Below are 24369 nucleotides of genomic sequence, written 5' to 3' on the forward strand. Positions count from 1 at the left end.
TTATATGGGGTTTGCCGTTGACTATGTATCAAAATGGGTCGAAGTTGTTGCCTTGTTTGATAATGAAGGAAAGAGAGTTGTTGCTTTTCTGAAAAAAATATCTTCTTTCGCTTTGGAGTACCACACACTATTATAGACGATGAAGGATCTTATTTTTGCATCAAAGTATTTCGAGTAGCTGTAGAAAAATATGGGGTGAAACAGTGTAGGGTCCATATCACCCACAAACTAGTGGTCAAGTGGAAGTATAAAATTGAGAGATTAAAGCCATCCTAGCCTTAATGATGAATGCTAGTCGAAAAGATTGGTCTCCAAAGCTCTATGATGCCTTGTGGTCATATCGGATTGCTTTTAAGACACCCATTGAAATTTCACCATTTCAGCTAGTCTATGGAAAATCTTACCACCTATCTATAGATCTGGAGCACAAGGCCTTGTACGCACTTAAAAAGCTAAATTTGAGTTAGAAGTAGGCAACAGTGTTGAGACTAGAACAACTGAATGGTATGGATAAATTCCATCTCAGGGCATGTGAACGAGCATATCTATATAAACAAAAGATGAAAAAGTACCATGATTGGAGGATAGATAAATAAGACTTCCAAAAGAGTGACTTGGTGTTTCTGTTTAATTCCAAACTTAAACTATTCCCAGGCAAGCTTAAATCCAAGTGTTCAGGACCATTTAGAGTTAGTCAAGTCTACTCATCTAGAGTAGTAGAAATTGAAAATGAAGATGGAAGAACCTTCAAGGTGAATGGGCAACAAGTCAAGCTTTACATTGGTCTAAAAGAATTGATAAAAAGCATCATTACTATCTTTCTGAATGAAGTCTGAAGTAATTGAGATACTTGAGTCGTGCCACAACGTTAAAATAGATGTTGCATGGGAGGCAACCCATGACCCCTAGGATTGATCCATTCAAGGTATACTTAAACCCTTAGTTCATATTTTCTTTGATTTTTAAGTTGAGGGTTTAGGATAAATTGTTGTTGTAAAATTTTGTAGCCGATTTGGAGAAATATTTGTACTTGAGGCAGTTGAATTATTTTGTAATTTTGTACACCTTTTCAAGTGGTCTACTCCTTTAACTGTGTGATTTGCATTCAAGTGTGACCACTGTGCATCTTTGTATGGCATTAGCTTTGTAACATAATAATTATTTCTAAATAGTTGCATGAACTGAATGAGTTGTAGCTTGTGATATATGTGTATACCATGTGTGTGTGAGCAAATACTTACTTCCCTTTATATGCTAAAGCCAGAATATTCCCAGTTAGTCTTACCTAGGTTGAAGGATAGGGGTTAGAAAAGGATTATAGGCCGTTATGATTTTCACTCACTTTTAGCCTAAATGACCTTCCTTATGTGTATAATATCCCTTGATACATGTTTTGAGGCTAATTATCCTATTTCTTTTTATAACACATTTCACCTTCTCATTTAAATCACAATGAACCTATTTTAGCCCTGGTCCTTCTTGGACACTGTACACCTTGACTTAGGCAAATGGCCTAAGTTGTGGGTGGTTATCATAGGGGTGCGTAATGTAGAATAAATATGAAGAAAGGTAGCATAAAAGAAAATAATAAAAAGACGGGTGCGGAGGAAAAGATCAAGAACAAGAAAAATTGTGAAAAAATATTAAGTAATTGAGAAAAGACTACACCAATCCTAAATAAATGTGATAAGAAAAAGAGAAGACCAAAAAAGGGTAATGAGTGAAACCCCAAAAATCTATTGTAGTGTCAAGAATGCTTAGTTACTTTAAATACCATTGGGTATCATACCGGCCTCTAGCCTACATTACAAGCCTAAGAGAAGTCCTATAATGATCCTTGCTGACCTATCTGAAGATCTAGGTAATGAATATAAGGGTAAGCCTATGGTACTTGGTATACATAGATTGGAACTCCATTCTAAGAGTAAGTATTTGATCATCCCCATCATTACATATATAATTTCTGATATGAGATAAGGGGGATGTCTTCGCTTTGAGGGCACACTGGTTACATTGCTAGTTATAGACTTGTTTGGGTAGTGTAATAATGGTCTATGCATGGTTTTTATAACTGAATTGATGTCGTATCATGATTCCTGTATGTTACATTGGTGTTCTTGATTGTTCTTGAAGTGAGTTACCTTGGAGATGGTGAAAGTATTTTAAGATAATGTGGATGATTGACTGCTAAATGTGCCTTGTATTCTCTTAGTTTTGTTGAGTTGCTTGAGGATAAGAAATTTTTTAGGTTGAGGGTATTGATGTGTGAGATAATGCTAACACATTTGAGGCTTTTAACTAGGAATAATTCTTATGTCTTAAGAAACTTTTGTGGTTTTTGATTGGTTTATGTTTGATTTTGTAGTTTAAGTTGATATGATAGATAACCATCAAAAATGGAAGAAAAGAAGTTGAAATCTGTAGAAATCTAAAGACAAGTGCGGATGACGACATTTGTGATAAGTCATCAGCACTATGATAGGTTATCAAAGTCGTTGTCAGCAGTAAATAGAGAATTGGCCTAAGTTGAAAGATGTAACGACATTTTGTGATAAGTCATCAAAGGTCTGATAAGTTGTCAACAATGTCATCAGCTTGAGGCAGCATAAGAGAACTGAAGTAGAGCTATGATGACATTTTGTGATAGGCCATCATGAAGCTGATAATTTGTCAAGTTTTTTGTCAGCCAGGATGAGCCAAAGATGAAGAAGGAGATGGCGACATTTGTGATAAGTCGTAGCCTCCTGATAGGCTTTCACAAATCTCGTCACCTAATCCAAAGGATTTTTGAATTCTATTATTTTGTTTCCATAATTAGGGTGAAGTATTTAAAGTATTTTTTAGGGTTTTCTAAGTAGATCCACACATTGAGTTTTGGCAATACTTTTCGACATTTTTCTCTCACTAATTTCTTGGCTTGTAAAAGAAAATACTTTAAAGAGATTATTATCATTATTCTGGGATTTTCCTTTATGATTTAATCTGCGATTCACTAGTTGATATTCTTCTTGTTGTATGGTTAACTGTCTAAGCATTAATACAACTTGTTGTTTTGATTTTAGTATTATGAGTGGCCATTCCTTTAACCTGAATTATGGGATCTAGGGTTAAGTCTTGACAAGGTGCTAAGTGTTCAAAATTCAAAAGGTGGTAGGATTTATAAATCTGAGGTCTTTAATATCTGCTGGTTGCAAATAATAGATAGCACCTGCTTTGATTTGCTTGAGAAATAAATCAAATACTGTGGGAAGTGAGTTATCGATAGTGACTTAGAAATACTCCATTTAATAATCAACGTTGTAACAAGGTTGGTTAACATGAGGTAAAACATGGGAAGTGAATATAAATTCCCTAGTCTGAGAGGATTAGGTAATTAAATGCTTAAGTAGGTTGAGAGACATTTAATCATAACGTCGATAAAGATAACATGTTGTCCTACCTACCGTGAGGATCTTGAACAACTGTTAGCAGCTGTTAAGAACCGAAATCCCTAGAGAACATAATTCTGTTTTTTTAAATAATCTTGATTACGAACACTGATTAAACCGACGGATAGTTACTTGTTAAACTAAAAACCCCCCATTTTTGGCAACATCCAACTATCTATTGTTTAATTTACAAATGACTTACGTTCACACCATATTCCCTGTAGGATTCGACCACAAGCTATTTGGGTTTTATATTGACAATGATTGCTTACATTCTCAATGAGAGATGTAGTTTGAGCGTTATCATTGATCTTCTACTGGATACACATCCTATTTCTGTTCCTTCTTATAGAATAGTTCTGACAGAATTAATGGAGTTAAAAGATATTTATGATAAGGGTTTCATCCACCCTAGTTCTTCTACATAGGTTGCACCTATTCTTTTTGTGTGAAAGAAAGATAGGTCAGTTTACATGTGTATATGTTATGGTCTGTAGAATAAGGTGATAGTGAAGAATAAGGCCTAGGATTGATGATCTTTTTTACCATCTTCATAGTGCTAGATGTTTCTATTCTATTGATCTTCATTTGGGCTATCACCAGTTGAAATATAGGGAGAATGATATTACAATGATTGCTTTCGAACCCGATATGGTCATTATAAGTTTTTTGTTAGGTTATTTGGATTGGCTAACACTCTGGCTGCTTCCATGGACTTTATGAATCGGGTTTTCAGGCAGTTTTTTGACTTGTTTATTATTGTATTCATTAATGAAATTTTTTTTTACTCTAAGATTGAGGAGGATCACATTAATAACCTCTAAATTGTGTTACACACTCTTAAGGATTATTAGTTAAATGTTAAGTTTTCTAAGTGTGAGTTTTGGTTGAATATTATGACTTTCATTAGGAATGTTGTTTCAGTGAGGAGATCAAGGCAGATCCATAGAAAATATAGGCGGTTATGAGATGGCCTAGACCCATGACTCCAATCAATATTCAAAACTTCTTGGGCTTGGTTGGGTGTTATAGGAGGTTTCTGTAGAATTTATCATCTAATTTTATTCCCTTGATAAAAATGACTCAAAATAATGTGAATTCTTGTGGTCTGATACTTTTAAGGGTAGTGTTGAGAAGTTGAAGAATAAGTTGACTTCTGCGCTAGTTCTGACTCTACTCGGGGGTGCTAAGGGATTTGTGGTGCATTATGATGCATCTCTTGTGGGGATAGATTGTGTCTTAATGCAGCATGGTAAGGTTGTAACCTATGCTTCTAGGAAGCTTAAGGTTCATGAGAAGAACTTTTTGACTCAGGACTTAGATTTGGAAGATTTTGTTTTTTGTCTAAAATTTTGGTACCATTATCTATATGGGGTATGTGTGGGCATTTAATTATATCATAAGTGCTTGAAGCATGTATTACTTTGGAGGAATTGAATCTTATGCAGCCGTAGTGGCTTGAGTCGCTAAAGGACTATGATATAAGACTTCTCTACATCTAGGTAAAGTTAATATGGTTTCTGATGCTCTTAGTAGGTTGTCTATGGGAACTTATCTCATGTGGATGAGGACAAAAAAAGATTGGTGAAAGACATTTACCAATTGTCTAATTAGGGAATATGTCTTTTGGAAACGTAGGCTTTAAATCCAATTCCTATTTAGATTAAGGATGCTATGGGTCAAAAGAAGGTTATGACTTTTGATATTTGGGGTAATTTTATCTTGAGGTACCACGGCAGGTTATGTGTTCTTGATGTTGAAGGGTTGTAGGAAAAGATTTACACCGAGGCCCATGAGTCAAGGTAGACGGTTTATCTGGGTTTGACCAAGATTTATCATGATTTAAAGGAGACTTATTTGTGCGATAATATGAAGAGAGATTATCAAATTTTGTGGCAAAATATATGGTCTATCAGCAAGTAAAAGTATAACACTTGAGGCCCAGTGGTACGTCTGAGATCGAGAAGCCTATGTGAAATTGGAGATGATAAATATTAAATTCATTATGGGTATTCCGCAGTCTCTTGATCAGTATGATTCTATTTGGGTCATTGTGGATAGGATGAATAAGTCGCTTATTTCTTCCCTGTGAGGACTACCTACTTTTGAGAGGATTATGCTAAGTTGTTCATTGAGGGGATAGCTAGATTCTATTGAGTGTCATTGTAATCATTTGAGACTGAGGTATAAAATTCTCTTCCCAGTTTTTGCGTTTGTTTCTGAAAGATTTAGGTACACAAGTGAACCTTAGCATTATTTTCCACCATAAAATAGATTGGAAAGCAGAGCAAATTATTCAGACTTTAGAGGATATGGTAAGGGCCTATGTGATTTACTTTAAGGGAAGTTTGTTGGATCACTTACCTCTAATTGATTTTATGAATAATAATCGTTATAACATATTTATTCAGTTAGCTCCTTTTGAGACTCTTTATGGTAGGATGTGTAGGTCTCCTATTGGATGATTTGAGGTTGGTGAAGCTAGGCTGTTTGGTCCAAATATAGTTCACCAAGCAATGGAAAACGTGAAGGTGAAAAGTAAGACTTAAGACTATCCATGGTATCCAAAAGTCATATGCCGATGTTAGGCAAAAGGAGTTAGAGTTTGATATAGGTGATTGGGTGTTAAGGTTTCTCCCATAAAAGGAATGATGGGGTTTGGGAAGAATGGGAAGCTCAGCAACTATTATGTTGGTCCGTACTAGATCTTAAGGAGAATTGGGAAAGTTGCTTATGAATTGCAGATTCCTATGAATTTAAGTTCTATTCATCCTGTGTTTCATGAGTCGATGTTGAAAAATTGTGTGGGTGATCCTTAATTGGTTATCCCTGTGAAGGATGTTTGTATTTCAGATTCGTTGTCCTAAGAGGAAGTCCCGATTGATATTTTGGATAGACAAGTTTGTAGAGTGAGGACTAAGGATGTAGCTTTGGTAAAGATGCTTTGAGGGAATCAAATAGTGGAAGAAGCCACAAGGTAAGTCGAAGAGGACATAAAGTCCAAATATCCAATATTATTCTCTAGATTGGATGATGATTTGTAAGACCCCAATAAATTCTCTCATAGAATGAGCCTTAGGGCGTGTCAAGTGAGGCGTGATTTTGGCACTAAAAGATTAAGAAGTGACTTCCTAAGTAAGTATCGTGTTAACCGTATAAAATTTCCCTAATTTCAACTTTTTATCACATGGGAAATTTGATAAGCTTTTCATCGATATAAGATTCTCCCAAATCCGATATACGGGTGAGAAGTTATGGCTAATTTAAGTCCTAGTCATAAAACATCATCATTTTAGTGCTTGGAGCATCGCGAAGAGGCTCTATTTGACAATTGTCCAATTCTAGAGGAACTCCGCGATAGTGGCACATTGCGAAGCACCCCAATTTCTTATAGCCAATTTCCAGTGGCCTAGCGTGGTTGTGATGCGTCGTGCTAAAGTTCCAGGTCCCAACAAGTGGGACAACATGATGGATCCATATCGCGGTGACTCCTAGAATCCTATTTGTCAATTTCTAGTGAGCCATTGCGATAGTGGTGTGTCGCCGTGGCCCATAAAATCGGGTTCCTAGTTCAATTTTTTTCAGCTTCGTACAGAAGTTAAAAAGGGCACTTTGGACTTTTTCCAAGCCTCTTAAACTGTGAAAACACCATATCAAAGTCATTTACAAGCATTCTATGAAGTTCTTCTCAAGTTTTTTCTAAACAAAAACCCTAAATATCCAAAACCTCTTCCAAGAATATTGAGAATCCACCATAGATTTTCTAAATTGATTCAAGATTCAAGGTTCTCAAGTCAAGGGCTTCAAGAACCCTCTCCCAAGAGTAAGAAAAGGAAGTTTAGAGCAAGCTTGTTCAACAAATTTCATAATCTAAGGTTTGTGGGGTTTTGAACAAGGGTAACTCTTTCACCCTTGTGATCAAAGGCTTATTTAAATCATGATTTTCCTGAAATCTATGAGGTTTTACATGAATTTAAACTAGGGTTTTTCACCATTATTTTTGAATGCATTATATTGACATTTCCTATGAATTGAGATTTAAATGACATGATTTCTGCATGTTTTCTTGAGAAATTACATTTGGGTCTATACCCCATGATTTTAATCCTTGAGAAGTTAATAGTTGAAATATTTGAGATATTGAAGTATATAAGTATGTTCAGATTGTGAGACAAATTACTGAAATTTCTAGATTTCTACATGAGTTATGAATCTATATGCCATCTATTATGCTTTGATGAGTTTTAACTTGAGATTGAATTATGGGTTATTAAACACTACTTGAAACTTACAATTTATGAACTATTGTGCTATAAGCACCAATGATTTGAGTATTCTGAGATTGTTGAGAACTGTTTTGACCTATTGGTTATTGAGCTTTGAAATTCACTCTACTACATGAGATTTCAGATTTGATTATTGGGTTCGTGGTGAACCATGAGATTATATTTAAGAGTTGATTTTTCACGAGATAAGTGTAGTTAATCTAAAGGGAGTAGTATTTAGCATCGAGTGGGTAAGTTATTATGGTTTCTTACCCCAAAACTACATCCCACCGTAGGTTGGGCCTGAGGCCAAGTTTATGATTATTATTAGGCCTAAGGCCGAGTTTATATTAGACCCGAGGCCTAGTTTGTTTAGTGATAACTGGACCTAGGTTATACTCTCTGGCAAGAATATGATGCCTCTCCCAAACGTGAGGTCTCTTCCTTAGGAGGACAAAACATTGGACTCCATGTAGCTCGCATGGTTTATGTCAGTTAAGAGAACCTCCCTTGACCTTTAAACATTGAGATTAGTACTTCCTCAAAAACTAAAGTATTTTCCCTTCCTATGAGCTTTTTTCCTAATGGTAAAGTTGCAAAATAGTTCCCTTACTAAAGCATTTCCTTGATATGAGTTGTGTCTCTAAATGAAAGTATTCTTTCTTGACATGCTATTTTCCATGAGGCTTTGAGATAAGTTATTTCCTTAAACTAGAGTATCTTTTTACTGTGATTGAATGATTTTCCTAAAGCTTGAAATGAGATACTTTCCTAAAGTGAATGAAATGCCTTCAAGTATGTTCCAAAGTTATATGATTCCGAATTCTAAGTATTTGAGTTCAAAAGAGTTATGAGATCTTGAGCGTTTAAGAAGTTCTACTCTCCATGAGATATATGAATGATTTTAAAGTACTTTTTAAAGTTCCTTTAGCATTGAGGATTGATAATAAGAGAGGATTTCTGATTTCAACGTTAAAGTATGATGACTCATGAGATTTGTGTTACATGCTTCATCATACCTGACTTCTGAGCTTTACATTTTATAATTGTTCAAGACATGTGTATCATCCCATAATACAGGCATGATTTGATTGAAGAAGATTGATACTATTTTATACATATGAATTCACCCCCATATACTATGTACATTCCCAAGTGCTGATCCACATATACGTCTATGTGCTACATTGTCTCATAATGTAGGTGTAAAGATGTGTAGCGCATGTACCAGATCCAGTCAGTTCACAGCTTCCAGTCAGTAGATGATGGGTCACCTATTTATTCAAGGGCTCAAGTCAGTGATATAGTTGAATCATTTCATATTTTCTTTATTATGTCGTATTTAGCTGGGGTGGTTGGGAGACATAACCCAACTACATATAGTCAGTACTAGTAGAGGGCTCATAGACAGTCAGTAGGACTTGATGCATTAAGTTTCAGTTTTATTGAAAAAGCAGAGTTGTAACCTTGTGACTTTAGTTTTGTATTGAGCCAATTCATAATAGAGTTATTTTCACCTTATTCTTTCAGATTTATGCACTTTGTTCAGTTTCTTATGAGTCATGCTAGTAGAAGGGTCATCTTGGGGTAACTTTTGACCCTAGGCACCGTGTTGCGTCCCGAGGGGTGATTTCGGGTCGTTAGATGAGTCTTGAGGAACACATTTCTTCCCTTCTATTAATTTCTGAATTTGTTCATTATGTTGCGGTGGCAATCTTCCTTGGTATCGTGCTAATGACTGCCTTAACTCCTTATTCAGGGAGGAATGATCCTGGGTTGTTGGGGTGGTAATTTACTACCCCAGGTTTTGGAATCTAAAAATTCCATGTGTGTTCAGCTTACTGCCCAGGCAACAACTCATATGACGAGTCTGTATCACTCGTCACGAGTCATTTAGAGCCAGTCGTAGCTTAATCAGTGAGGATTATCCATGTGTCTGTCCTGATAACAACTAATACACTACATGTAGTATAGTGTGGTTGTGATTCATGGGGTCGGAATCATGACCATAACAGTGTAGATGCCTTAGGTCTCTGCCAAGACAACAAGTCTAGTCAATAACTCGTAATCACTTACCACGACTTGTCACTTGACCCGTAATGATTGGCGATAGTTTTTATACACATTTTTATTAAGGTATTTTCGGTATTGTAACATACTTAACTCATTACCCAGGACATAAAACACTTATATGGTTTCATAATCCTCTATAAGAAAATCAAAAAACACTTCTCTCCTCTTAAACTTTGCCAAAACATAACGAAGATAGGGTTTCGATGGATTAAGAACCTAGGCTTCAAATTGTTGTTGCTTTTCAAAATTCTTTGTATTTTAAGGCATGTATCTCTTCTTGAATGACAGGACCTGAACTAGGTCCTAGTCGTGTCAGATGCCTCAAACCACACCTAGGATCAAAGACCGCCTCCAAGACCAAAATATTGTCACCCTATACCCCAAGCCATGTGAACTTTGAAATTCGGTATATATATATATATAACATAACAAAATGGAACAATCATAAGTCGAATAAGTCCAAAAGGTGTCAGCTCCAATACCAACACCAATGCCAAGGCTGGCACCAATACCGATACCGTCCATACCAACCCATACTAGTCATACAACCTCTATCTGAAAGTAAAAAAATATCTAGTCAGTACATACCCTGACCATATCCAAAACCAAAGTCAACAAAATAACAAAATTTGTAGGGAAATCCATAGCATAAAATGGAGCCCTCTGGAGTATGGAAGCTCATGAATTAAATCCAACACGAGATGTCCCCAAATTAGATCAATGAGCAAAATGAGTATGGGCGGTTCCTGTATCGCATAGGGATATATCACGCAAAGACGGGTTAGCAGATGAATGCTAGAATGCACTCAGGATAAGGATAAAATAATGCAAACATTTGAAACCATGTAAATATTCAGATGCAATCATATTCAGACATATCTATACATATCAAGCCGGGAAAGGGAACCGGATTTAGCATGAATTTAAAACCTTTAACCTAGGATTGTATAGTTCGCTCATCCTAAAACAACCGATAGGCTATATGGGTTCAGCACCGCATGTTGAAAGGGCCCCGATGTGTGTTAGCCTACGACAGGAGAAAAATCCTGAGATGACTAATACATTTACAAAAATATAAGTGTGTCACAATTCACATAGTCACCAAGACCACCTAACATCGGCAAACATAAGGTTCTAGTTTTAACAACACCGGAATCTAAGTCACCAAATAATGTATAGCATACGATTGGGTCACCTGAACTATACCCATACCATACGACTAGTATGTTTAGTCGTATACTGTCCAGAATGCTTAAAACCTATGATAGTTCAAATGAACATAACCTTGGGTATTTCAATTCTCCCTCACTTGGATCATTCGTCCCTGAATGATGGAATAAGAAAGTATAGGCATAATTTACTCTACTAGGTGTCTTCACTCTTACCTTTATGATAGAAAACAAAGATGCAAGAAAATCAATCTTTTTTTTAAATAAATAAGAAGACATATATTTTATAAAGAACACATACCTTCTGCATTTATTTTCGGAGCAAAAAAATAGGAATGGATAACTTAGACTTCATGTCGTCTTCCGCTTCACAAGTGGCTTCTTCCACCTTGTGGTTCCTTTATAGAACCTTTATCGAGGCAGTATCCTTGGTCCATAGATGATGAACCTGATGATCCAAGATCTCAACCAGGATATCATCATGATATAAAGAATCCAACATACAATTATACTTGATATGCACAACATGTGAAGGATCACTAATATACTTCCTCAACATAGAAATATGGAATACCCGGTGAATAGAGCTCAAACTAGAAGGCAACTCCAACTTATATGCCATATTGACATCTCTTCTCACAATCACATAAGGACCAATGTATTGGGGACTGAGCTTCCCCTTTATCCAAAACTGCATCACTCCTTTCATGGGAGACACCTTTAGGAATACCTTATCTCCAACTTCAAACTCCAAGTCCCTTCGCCTCATGTCCGCATAGGAATTTTGGCAAATTTGGGCATTCTTAATCCTATCCTGAATCACCTTTACATTCTTCATTGCTTGGTGAACCAAATCCATCAAAATATATCTACTTCGCCAACCTTAAACCACCTAATCGGAGACCTACATCTCCTACTATACAACTCTTCAAATAGAGCTATCCTAATGCTAGAGTGGTAGTTATTGTTGTAAGAAAAATCCACAAGAAGTATGTTGTCAACCCAACTACCATCATAATCAATAACGCAAGCCTAAAGAATATCCTCCAATGTCTGAATAGTTTTTTCTTCCTGCCCATCCGTCTGTAGGTGAAAAAGCAGTACTCAGACTAACCTTAGTCCTCAACCTTTTTTTAAATAATCACCAATAATGAGATGAAAACTACATCCCACAATTGGAATTAATAGAGTATGTACCCCATGCGACATCACAATCTTCTGGAGGTACGATCTTGCATAATCTTCGACCTAAAAGTTAGTCCTTATTGGTAAAAAGTGAGCAGACTTTGTCATCCTATTCGGGATGACCCAAACCAAATAAAATTGATTCCAAGTCAAGGACGACCGGTACCATAATTCATGTTGATCATTTCCCACTTCCATTCTGACATTTCAATTACATGATATAAATCTCCGAGCCTCATATGCTCCAGTTTCACTTGTTGGCCACCATGTACTTGGCCACAAAATTAGCCACATCCCTCTTTGTATAGTTACACCAACACATCTCCTTGAGGTCATGATACATTTTCATTGAATCGGGATGAACAACATAGCGCCACTCATTCACCTCTGCCAAGATCCTCTCTCACAAACCATAAATATCAGGAACACATAATCTCTTTTGGTACCACAAGGCACTTTTACTACTAACCTCAAAGGCCATCACCTTCTTCTTACCTAAATAACCCTTGATCCATATCACGATAGGATCTAACATCTATTTTTGCTTTATTTCAGCATCAAGAGACGATTACATCACATCCTGTACAAATACACCACCACTATCGAACTCCAAAAGATGAACTCCTAGATTATAAAAATGGTGAATGTCCTTCACCAAATCCCGATTCTCCTTTCCCACATAAGAGTGACTCTCTATGGATAATGTGCTAAGAGCATCAGCAACAATGTTGCCTTTACCTGGGTGGTAGTAAAGAATCGTATTATATTCCTTAAGAAGATCAAGCCATCTCCTCTTCCTGAGGTTAAGGTCCTTCTGTGTGAACATATATTGCAGGCTCTTATGATCAGAGAAGATGTCCACATACAACCCATAAAAATATTGATGCCATATTTTCAATGGAAATACTACATCCAATAATTCCAAGTCATGAGTCGGATAATTCCTCTCATGCACCTTCAATTGTTAGGAAGCATAAGCTATCACCTTCATATGCTGCATCAGAACATAACCAATGCCCATATTTAATAGATCAAAATCGACCATAAACCCATCAGTGCCTTTGGCTAAGAAAAAACTAAAGCCAAAGTTGACTTATCCTTCAACTTTTCAACACTACTCTCACATGCATCCGATAATAAGAACTTTGCTTTCTTCTGAGTATACTTAGTCAAAGGGGAATGTATAGTAAAAAAACACTTCACAGACCTCCTATAGTAGACAGTTAAACCCAAAAAGCTTTGAATGTTGGTTAGAGTCATTGGTGTAGGCCAATTCTTCACTACTGCAGCCTTTTATGGATCCACTATGATCCCTTCACTAGAAATAATATGACCCAAAAAAGTGACAATATTCAACCAAAACTCACACTTTGAGAACATAGCATACAACTGTTGCTTCTTTAATGTCTGTAATACTATGTGGAGTTGATCAATATGATCCATCATACTCTTAGAATACAACAAAATGTCATCTATAAAGAGAATAACAAACATTTCTAGAAACTGATAAAAGACTCTATTAATCAATTTCCTGAATATCGCAGGGGCACTGGTCAACTCAAAAGACATAACTAAAACCTCAAAGTGCCTATACTGGGTAAAGAATGTAGTCTTAGGGATATCCACCTCCCTAATCTCAAGATTATGATATCTATATTGAAGATCAATTTTTAGGAGAAATTAGCACCTTGCAACTAATAAAATAAATCATCCATCTTTTGAAGAGGATACTTGCTCTTTGCCGTTACCTTATTCAACTGCTAGTAATGATGATGAAGCAATTGGAACAATATTCTCCCCCAAAGCAACCTTTGACACCATACAGTTCCTAAATATATGTCATGGCTGACTATAACTGAAGCCCTTGTCCCTTTCTTCTTCAAAAAACCCTCAATGCAGTCTACCACAAAACTTGTAAAGAGGGTAAGATGGAGATGACTGAGACCTATTATCTTAAGATTAAAAACCATGTTCCCTGAAGTTGTGAACTCCTTAAAAGAACCTAACACCCAACGGATTCAAGTAGGGAGAACTAGTCATTAAGTAAAACCCAGAGATGCCCTACTTCTTCTTAAAACAGTTTTGCCCATCCCTGACACTCTTCTCTAGGTAACCACTATGCTCAGAGAACCTAAACTTCTTGCTTGGTCTCTCCTCTTTTTCAGCCTACTTCTTTTTTCTTTCACTATTTACTGCATTTAAACCAACAACCTTGAAATATCAACGGCACTGATCAATAAGGCATCCTTACTCTCCAATATCAAATCTCTGCACAATCTAAAAGCAAACTTTCTTATTCTAGCCCACATATTGGAAACCATTTCAAGATCATATTGAGATAACTGATGAAACTTGAAGGCATACTCTTTGACATACATCTTACCTTGCTTCAGATTGACAAAATCTTTAACCATTGCTTCCCTTAACTCCTATAAAAAAGAAGTAGTATAGGAAGGTATTAGAGAAATATTCCCAAAGAGCTGACTCATCACCGGCTCCCCTAGACTGATCCTATTTTTCTACCATTGGTACGCCTCATCCTTCAGCTAGTAGGCAGTAAAATCCATGCCTTCTACATTAGTGGCATGCATAATACAAAGGATCTTTTCTATTTCATCTAGAAAACCCTGAGGATCCTCCTCTACCTTAACACCAATAAAGGTCAGAGGACTTAACCTCATAAACTAGCTAACCTTTGTAGCCTCAGAAGATGGAGTAACAAGAACACCACGCTCAGACATAGTAGCTACCAACTATGACAACATGCGAATAGAATGATGAAACTCAGTGTTCGTTACTTTAGCCTGAGAAGTTTGAGATGGACTTGAGGGAACTAGTTGAACTCCACTAGGACAATAAGGAACTGGACCACTAGACTGAGTATGGATCCTATGAGTAGAGTGTGTTCTATCAACATTATCCCTAATTTGGATAGAGGAATTTTCGTGATCTTCATATCAGTGAGGCATGATCTAAGAAATGAACAAACAAGAATTAAAAGCGAATTTAGGACCTTAAACTTTATAGCTTGAAAACAAAACACAAGAAAGAAAAACATTCCTAAATGTTACATATCCTTACCCTTATAAGTGTGGTATGCTACACACCCTTAAAAGAGTCTTTACTCGACACATCTTTGTGGGCCCCCATGTGATCATGAACCTAGGGCTTTGATACAAATCTGACATGACCCAAACTAGGGCCTAGTCATGTCGGGTGCCTCAAGCCTCGCCTGGGACCAGAGATCTCCTCCTAGACTCAACCATAGCCGCCCTATATCCCAAGATAGATAAATATTGAAATTATATATACAATATAACAAAATAGAAAAAAATAAAACTAATGAGTCCAAATGGTGTCAGGCCTAGGACTCATACCAATGATAAATTTGATGCCAATACCGACATTTCTTATACCAACCCATAGTATTCATACAAAGCCTCTATATGAAAGTAAAACACTATTTGGTTAGGACATGCCCCGAACCATAGTAAAAACCAATGTCTATGAATTGACAAGAGTATATGGGGAAATCCATAGCATCAATGGAGGATTATGGAGTACGGAAACTCACCACTTTAATCTAACACGAGCTATCCTCTAATCTATTCATAGAGTAGGAGAAGTATCAATGGTTTCTACATCTTGTTGGGATACAACACATAAAGTTAGGTTAGAGGGCGAACACTAATATGCAATCAGGATACGTATAAAATAATGCCAATATTTGAAACCAAGTAAATATCCATATGTAATCACATTCATACATATATATATATACACACATCATTATGAAAAAGAAAATCGGGTTTAGCATGCATTTAAAATCTTTAACTTGGGATTTCATAGCTTGGCCATCCTAAAACCACCCATGGGCTATATAGGCTCATCTCCCCCTTACAAAACGGCCCCGACGTGTGTTACCTAGACAAAGTAAAGAATAAACTTAAGATGACTAGTACATCTCCCAAAATATAAGTATGTCATAATGTACATGCTCACTAAGACTACTCATACCGGTAAAAATGAGTTTTAACTTTTGGTCCATTTGAAATGACCACCTTCCATAGCTTTTCTAAGACCTCCCTCTTTAATCCCATAATAAAACCATTGACACACAACCAATAAATTACCAAGGATTCTCATTTATTAGGAATTATTCATTGGTATCATCATACCCATACTAGAGCTTGCAAGTCTAACCATTTATGTCAAACAAAAACAATTAAACCAATTTGACTCCAAAATTACCAATTCAACCAACACTATGGCTGTAAAGGCCTTACCAATGCATTTTATATGATTTAGACTAATTTAGGTTCCATTTCCTTATATGCAATGCATTAATTCGAAGTAACTAGTTTAAACACACAACTTTGGGGACTCTATGGTGACCTTAGTACCAATTCCCTAGAGTTTAAAATAGTAGTTCAATATGTAATATGACTATAATCCATAACATAGGTAGGGGTAGTCACTTTAGAAATCAAGCTGATTATACTACCACTAAAGGATTGATTCATCTTACTGTTTGTAGATAACTCTTGAAAAACATCAAGTACTTCTACTTTGACTCTCTCCCAATTTTGTGCAAAGAACTCAGTCGAATAGCCATCAACACTAGGAGATTTTCTGTGTGGAAACCCTTTTATAGCCTTCATAATCTCTTGTTTAGTAATAGGGGAAATTAAGTAACATTTCTATTGGTATGTTAAACAAGGACCTTTGTTTATCACTTTACTTTTGGGGCAAGGTAATGTTTCTGTACTTGATCACATAATATCATAAAACAACCTTGCAAAAGTATCTTTCACCAATTTGAGACGTTGTATATAATGCCCTAAATATTATGGATGGAATTAATATCATTTATATTTTAATCTAAGCTTTATTTGAGCATGAATGTAACTATTATTAGAATCTCTCATCACTATCCATGTAACTTAATATTATGGTAAATCACATGATACTCAACCATATTCCACTTCTTGATCCCAGCCATTAAGTATACTTTTCTGTCCAATAAAAATGTACATGACTTGAATTGGGTCTTGGCCATGATGGGTATCTTAGATCCGTCGAGAATCAGAGACAACCCCATTTGCCTAGTGAAACAGAACACAACTCAATTAGCAGTGGATGAATTTAAAAAATATAGCAAGATAGAGTTGAGTTCCAAACATATAACAAGATAGGTAACTCAACTAATTTAGAAAGAAATCATAAAATTTATAGTAATCTACAAAGTATCTAAAACAACACAAACATCTACCTATGTCGGGACATACCCCCACTGATTGACAAAAGAATCCAATAGAAGTGGTCTAATATATGAATGAAATAAGACTTTAAAATAATATCCCTTATAGAGAATGGAAGCTCACAACTTAAAGCTGACTGCTGATAACCCAGAATTTTATCACTATATTGGAAGAGTAGAAGTGTCTATGTTGCCTGCATCACGTGGGGATACAATATCCAAAGATGTTTGCAGGGTGACCACTAGCATATAACTTAGGGAAGGGATAAAATAATGCCATGATCAACAATTCAAAGCCATTCAAAACCAATTCACATAATCATATACTTGTGTATTTATAAATCTATCATGCCAAGATAGGGAACGAGTCTTAGTATGAACTTTAAAATATTAGCCTGGACTGTGTAGTTCTGCAGTCATAGTAAAATCACCCACGGCTAATAAGGGTTCAGCCCCCTACTGAAGGGGCCCAATATATGTAATCAAACAAACCAGAGTATAATCATATGTATATATGAACCAAGGGGGAATCGAACACCCCGTCATATAATAAAGGAGACTCGAATGCCCATTCATTTACACCCCCAAGTCGGTAAATGCGGTCTCCAATATTAGTCTTATTTAGACATCTAGTTTCACGATGAACTACACATCCTTTTTAATCCCAATTAAAAAATTTATCATATAACCTGTTCATTTAATGAAGGAGTCCTTCATTAAGGCTCTATCAAGTGGTACCATCATTATGTAATGACCCAATTTTCTAGAACTGGGATATCACACGGCGCTAATAATCCCAAAGGACCAAAAGCCAACCCTCTACTGATAGTTGTACCTGAACACTGCATAATATATATAATAAATATAAAAATTGGCCATATAGTTCTAAACATCTAAAAATACTCAAAATTTAAAACTAAATACGGATACATCTGTCCGAAAAGCCTCTAAACTGTCTGAGCTGCGGAATTGATGGGATATGTACCCAACTTACTCCATCTACTAAAAATAAACTAAGTATGATATAATAAAGATAAAAGGATCATCCTCGAATGAAGAGAACTCACTGTTATGTCTACTGCTGCTGACTGGGACTGAGCTGCTAAGGGTACTCCAGATCTCGTGTCTCTGAACCTATGGTGTCAAATAAAATACCATAGCACAAATGCGTCAGTATGGGAACGTACCGAGTATGAAGACGAGGTAAGGCTAAATGCAAGGGCTTATACATGAACAATTACTTAACTGAATCTTCATGAGAGTACTGAATGAGAACACATGCATGAGTGCACAAACCATAACTACAACCATCATGACTATGAATACTAAAACTTAGATACATCATTACTGTCATATGAACTCACTACTAATACTGAGATACTGAATAAATGAATCATTTGATACCACTAACTGAGTACTGGAGTTGAGAACAGTCTTATCTAGCGAGTGATCTCAAAGTTTGAGGATATTGAAGCTGATTGACTAAATATACTCACGTCATTAACTGAATTTTGAGCTTTCAACTCTTGACTAATTGTATCATAGATCAAACCTCTCTAACAGATGATTCCAGAATCTACTATCAGTGACAAGAAAAGATCATGTACGAATCTAATAAAATGTATACTCAACTGAATCTGAGACTGAGACCAAGCCAATCTGACAGGTGATCTCTAGATCTGATAACAAAAATGCTCAACTGAATCTGAGACTGAGATCAAGCCTATCTAATGGGTGATCTCTAGATCTAATAACAAAAATACTCAACTAAATCTGAGATTGAGATCAAGCCTATCTAATGGGTGATCTCTAGATGTGATAACAAGAATATTCAACTAAATCTGAGTCTAAGGTCAAGCCTATCTGACGAGTGAACTCTAGATCTGATAACAATAATACTGAAACTGTAAGTATGGGATATATTCACTTAACTAACACGCCCTGAATCTTAACCGGTGGGGTCCAACCTGTAATCCCAGCTGGAAGGGTGTCAATACTATGCCACGGGTAAAGATGTAATGACCCGATTTACTACCCTAGAATGCTATACGGTGCTCATGATCCAAAGAACCACAATAACCCATAACTGATATCTATTCCTGTATACTACATAATATAATATAATAATATGAAAACATGCCCTAAAAGGACATAAGGTTCCATCATGAACATAACTGAATAACGTAACATCGGTATGGGGTAGTAGAATACCCAAAACAAAACTGATGTCTAAAACATGATATTCTGTATCTAGTCTACATCTAGTTTGAAAGCCTCTACTATTTGAAGAATCTGAATAAGGAGTTGATGGGACATATCCCTAAATCCAACTAATAAGCTAATAAGTGAGATAATAGAAAATCATTATGTCCTCGAAGGATGAGGACTCACTTCTACTTTGACTGTTGAATCTGGAATCTATTGCTAATCCGAAACTCGTGTCTCTGAATCTATGGTGTAACATAAAAAGAAAGCACCATAGCGTGAATATGTCAATACATATATACTGAGTATATATGTAAGGTAGGTTGTTGTAACGCCTTATTTTTTTGAACCGAATGCTACACGATGCTCATGACCCTGAAAGACCACAAGTTAACCCATGACTGATATTTGTACCTGTAACTGTATAATATATATAAAATATGGAAACATGAACAAAGAAGGCGTAAGGTTCAATCTTAAATAATAAAATATCTGAAATAAGGTGGTATCACAATACCAAAACAAAACTGAAAATACTAAAGTCTAAATCTGAAAACTCTATAATCGTCTGAAAGCCTCTAAACTATCTTAATAAGGAGTTGAACGAACATGTCTCCAACTAACTCCCTAAACTGAAAATAAACTAAAATAGTGGAATAATAAATGTAACAATCATGTCCTCGAACGATGAGGACTCACTACTTATTGAACTGCTACTGCTGATATGAAATCTATACCTCAGAACCTATGGTGTAACATAAAAAAAAAAGCACCATAGCCAAAATGCGTCAGCACAACTAAAGTACTGAGTATATGTGGTGGTAGGCTAAATACTTGGGGTTTATATGCATGAACATGCTGACAAATATGAACGTGAGAATACATACATACATACATATGTAACTGCTACTAAAATCATGGAGATACTGACTACTTAGTTTGAACTCTGACAATATGAGTTTCGTGATACTGAGATACTGAATGACTGATAACATGGATGACTGTATCTAACAGTCCTAATCCTGGGGAAAGCTATTTGGGTTCCAAACTGTATCTGAACATCTAAGTGTGAGATCACTCCTACCTAACAAGTGATCTATAAAACTGATAATGAGAATACTCGACTGAATATTAGATTGAGATCAAGCCTGTCAGCTGGGTGACCTTTATATCTAATAATAAGCATCAGAATATGGGACCAAGCCTATCTGATGGGATGGTCTAGGAATCAATGGAACTATCTGAGTTTCTTATTGAGATCGATGACTGTATCTGACAGTCCTGATTCCTGAATTCTACTCTGAAGACTGATACTAAAATTGTAACTGTGACTATGGAGCTAGTAACCTAACCGACATGCCCTAATACTGTACTGGTGGGTTCCAATAATTTCCCTAATTGGAATAGTGTCAATACTATTCCATGGGTAGAGACCTCTACTATGGTCAAGACTCTCTGACGGGTGTCACCCTGAACAGGAAATCAAGCCTAAGGTAATATAATAGTCAAGTATAACCTTAATTTGATGGGTGACTCCTGTCATGCACTAGCTGCGTAGTTCTAGAGTACAAGGACTGCTGCTAATATCTCTACCTTTATAACGGGAAAAACCACCATCCCTACACTTGCTCGGTGCTAGTCCCTACTCACAACAAAAAGACTCTAAAAAGATTAACTGCGCTAAACTGACTAACTGAACTGAACTAATTTATAAACTGATTAACTGAGCTGATAATATTTTCTTAACTTAATTAAGCTAAATTAACTGAGTTTCATTGATTGACGGAAAAGCTACTTGAGATCTGAGGTCTGACTGAGAGTACTGACACTACTGGGACTACTGAACTACTGAGATTTCTGAGTTTTTCTGAGTCACATGAGTAGCTGAAATCTATGGAGATAGCTTTACTGATGATGTCTTGAAACATGACACTTGCTCTAGGCACACAACTATAGTTTTTGGGTGCAAGTACCCCCAGGACTCGATGGAAGGAAATTGACACACATGACTGACTTTATCATAAGAGTAGAGTCCACAATTCACATTATCATAAGTAAGGATTTCATAATAAGAATGATTCTCAACAAACTATCACATGATCGGGAATGCACATATTATGTATATACTGGCATGGCTTCAATAACATGGTCATTCCATATCACAACAATATCATGAGCTTCTCATACAACATCTTCAATTCAAGACAATAACATGGGGATCACATTAAACATAAACTTAGAACATGGAATAGTCATTTAAGACTTATTGTTTCATAAAAGCATGATTTTTATTCCCTTAGGTATTTTCACAAACACCTTACATGCATATCTTAAGCATAGGTGGTTTCATCAAGATTAAAAATATTCAACCACCAATTTAACATATTTATACATTAAATACCACCATATCCTCACACAAAACAAACAAAGATCCCATCTTAGGCATCATCAAACTCCAAGAACATGAACATCAACCACCAACAACATAAGAATCATAATACATAATTTAGAAGATGGTTCTTGAGCTTCATGGATGCAAAGACTCTATGAATCAACTTACGCATATCTTAGAAGGAAGATTCTTGATGAGTAACGGAGGAATTTCCTTGAAATTGGATCTTTAAGCTTAATTATGCAACCCTAGTTATTTTTCTATTTTAGTACTCTGGGATGATGAACTTAAGATTCTAGTAGGGTTGTAATGTAATTAGGAGCTATATATTTCGTAGGGTTAAATTTAGGGATGTGTAAGGAGTGTTAAAAAACTTAATTACCCTCAAAATAAGTCAAAACGGAGTGTTTTTGGCACTTGGAACTGACTTTGGCGGCACCCAAGTAATCACACAAAATAAGTTGGGCGGCGCCTAACCAATCACCTAAGTTTGGTTTGGCGGCACCTAACCAATCGCATACCCTTACTATTCTCACGAAAATGGACATAACTTTTCGCTCAGGTATTAGATTAAGGAGAAATACCACATTAACATCCAGTTCTACTCTTTCAAATATGACCCTTAAAAAATCAAATACTAAAACTTCATGGTTTCAAAAACTCTTAGCTTGTATTATCTTAAGTGACTCATATTAACATGCTTAATGCATCATAAGCTATTTTATTTCCAGGATACTCATTGTAAGTCATGTACTCAAGTATGAATCATAAGATAAGAGATTTCATATGTAGGATAAATGGTTCATCTCCTAGCTTAGAAACATACGGGGTATTAATATATCTCCCTTTTTGGAACATTCATCCTCGAATAAAAATTAATTGAGGTGGGAGAGATGATAAGATGAAGTACATACAAGACATACACTACTGAAATATGGTTTCATGACTGACATGACTGAAAGCTAAGCACAACATACTGAACATGCATATCTGATGCATGGGAAGCTGATTCATGAATATAAGACTGAGGATTCTAATAAAGGGAGTTTTATCAAAATGAGAATGCATATCTGATGCACAAATAAAAGGCTGAATCCATGCATATCTGATGAATTATTACATGACTAACATGCTATGTAAATGTATGAGTGAAGATACTGATAAATAGTACTTTCTCTACTGAACATGTATATCTAATGCTTAAATATCTGACTAAGCTGACTCTTGAAAGCGTGATAGATTATGCCATGGCACTTGATAACTAATTTATAACGAGAACATGAAAGAATCAAGAAAAGGTGGGGTATCTCCCCCTTGGGACACTATGTCCCTCTAGGAATGTTTACCTTGTTGAGATACTAGGGTGATGCACAGGGCATCTACAAACTAGATTATAACTAAACATTGGAGGGATGAGACAAATGCATGATGCATGAACTGAACTAGACCTGCTAATGTTACTGACTAACTCATGTGGAAACATAATCTCAAACGAGCACAATATATCTAACAATGGACACAATAATCATGAAAAACTTGTAACGTACCCGAATCTAGATTGGGGAAACTTTCTGGACCATGGTTAGTCTGGAGTGAATAGAGTCAATTCTGATGCTAACCACTATTGGTGCTGGGATTTGCAGCCTACTCACACAAATATCTACCTTTCTAAGCTAACACTCTACACTCCCGTATTCTATGGCCTGGCTTACCATACCTAAAGCATACCTGACTATTAGTTCTGCATGTACCTAGATAATTCTTGCCACATTCTCTACAAAGCGGATAAGTACGCTGACTTCTAACACTACTCTGGGCTTCGGAGCTTGGTGCCCCACCATGACTAACATCTCCAAAGTTAGGTGTGGGCACACTAGCTGAAGATAGAACAGGGGCTGAATTTTTTTGACTATGGTGAGAACGATTACCACCCTGTGACCCAGCGGGAGAAAAGTTGCAACTACCTATTCTAAATCTCTTATTAGATCTCTCTCTCTCCTTTGACTTATCTATCTCTATCTTCTGAGCTTGCATCATTAACCTAAAAAGGTCCATATCCCTATTGAGCATAGCTATTCTACACTCTTTCAATACTAACCCAGACACACCAGTCACAAACTTACTCATACTCCCTCTGGGGTCCACTATCAAGTTGGGAGCATACTTAGCTAACTGGTTGAACTTAAGATAATACTCCTTCACTGTCAAGGAGCCTTGTCTCAAGTTCATAAAATCTTTTACCTTAGCTTCTCTCTTCTCTAATGGGAAAAACTTATCTAAGAAGGCATCCTGAAATATCTACCAAGTCATGGGAGTTGCATCTTCCCCTCTACTTTTCTTCCACAACACTACCCAATCATGAGCAATATCTTTCAACCTATAGGACGCTAAT

This window comes from Capsicum annuum, chromosome 1, assembly GCF_002878395.1.
Source record: "Capsicum annuum cultivar UCD-10X-F1 chromosome 1, UCD10Xv1.1, whole genome shotgun sequence".
NCBI classification, from domain to species: Eukaryota; Viridiplantae; Streptophyta; class Magnoliopsida; order Solanales; family Solanaceae; genus Capsicum; species Capsicum annuum.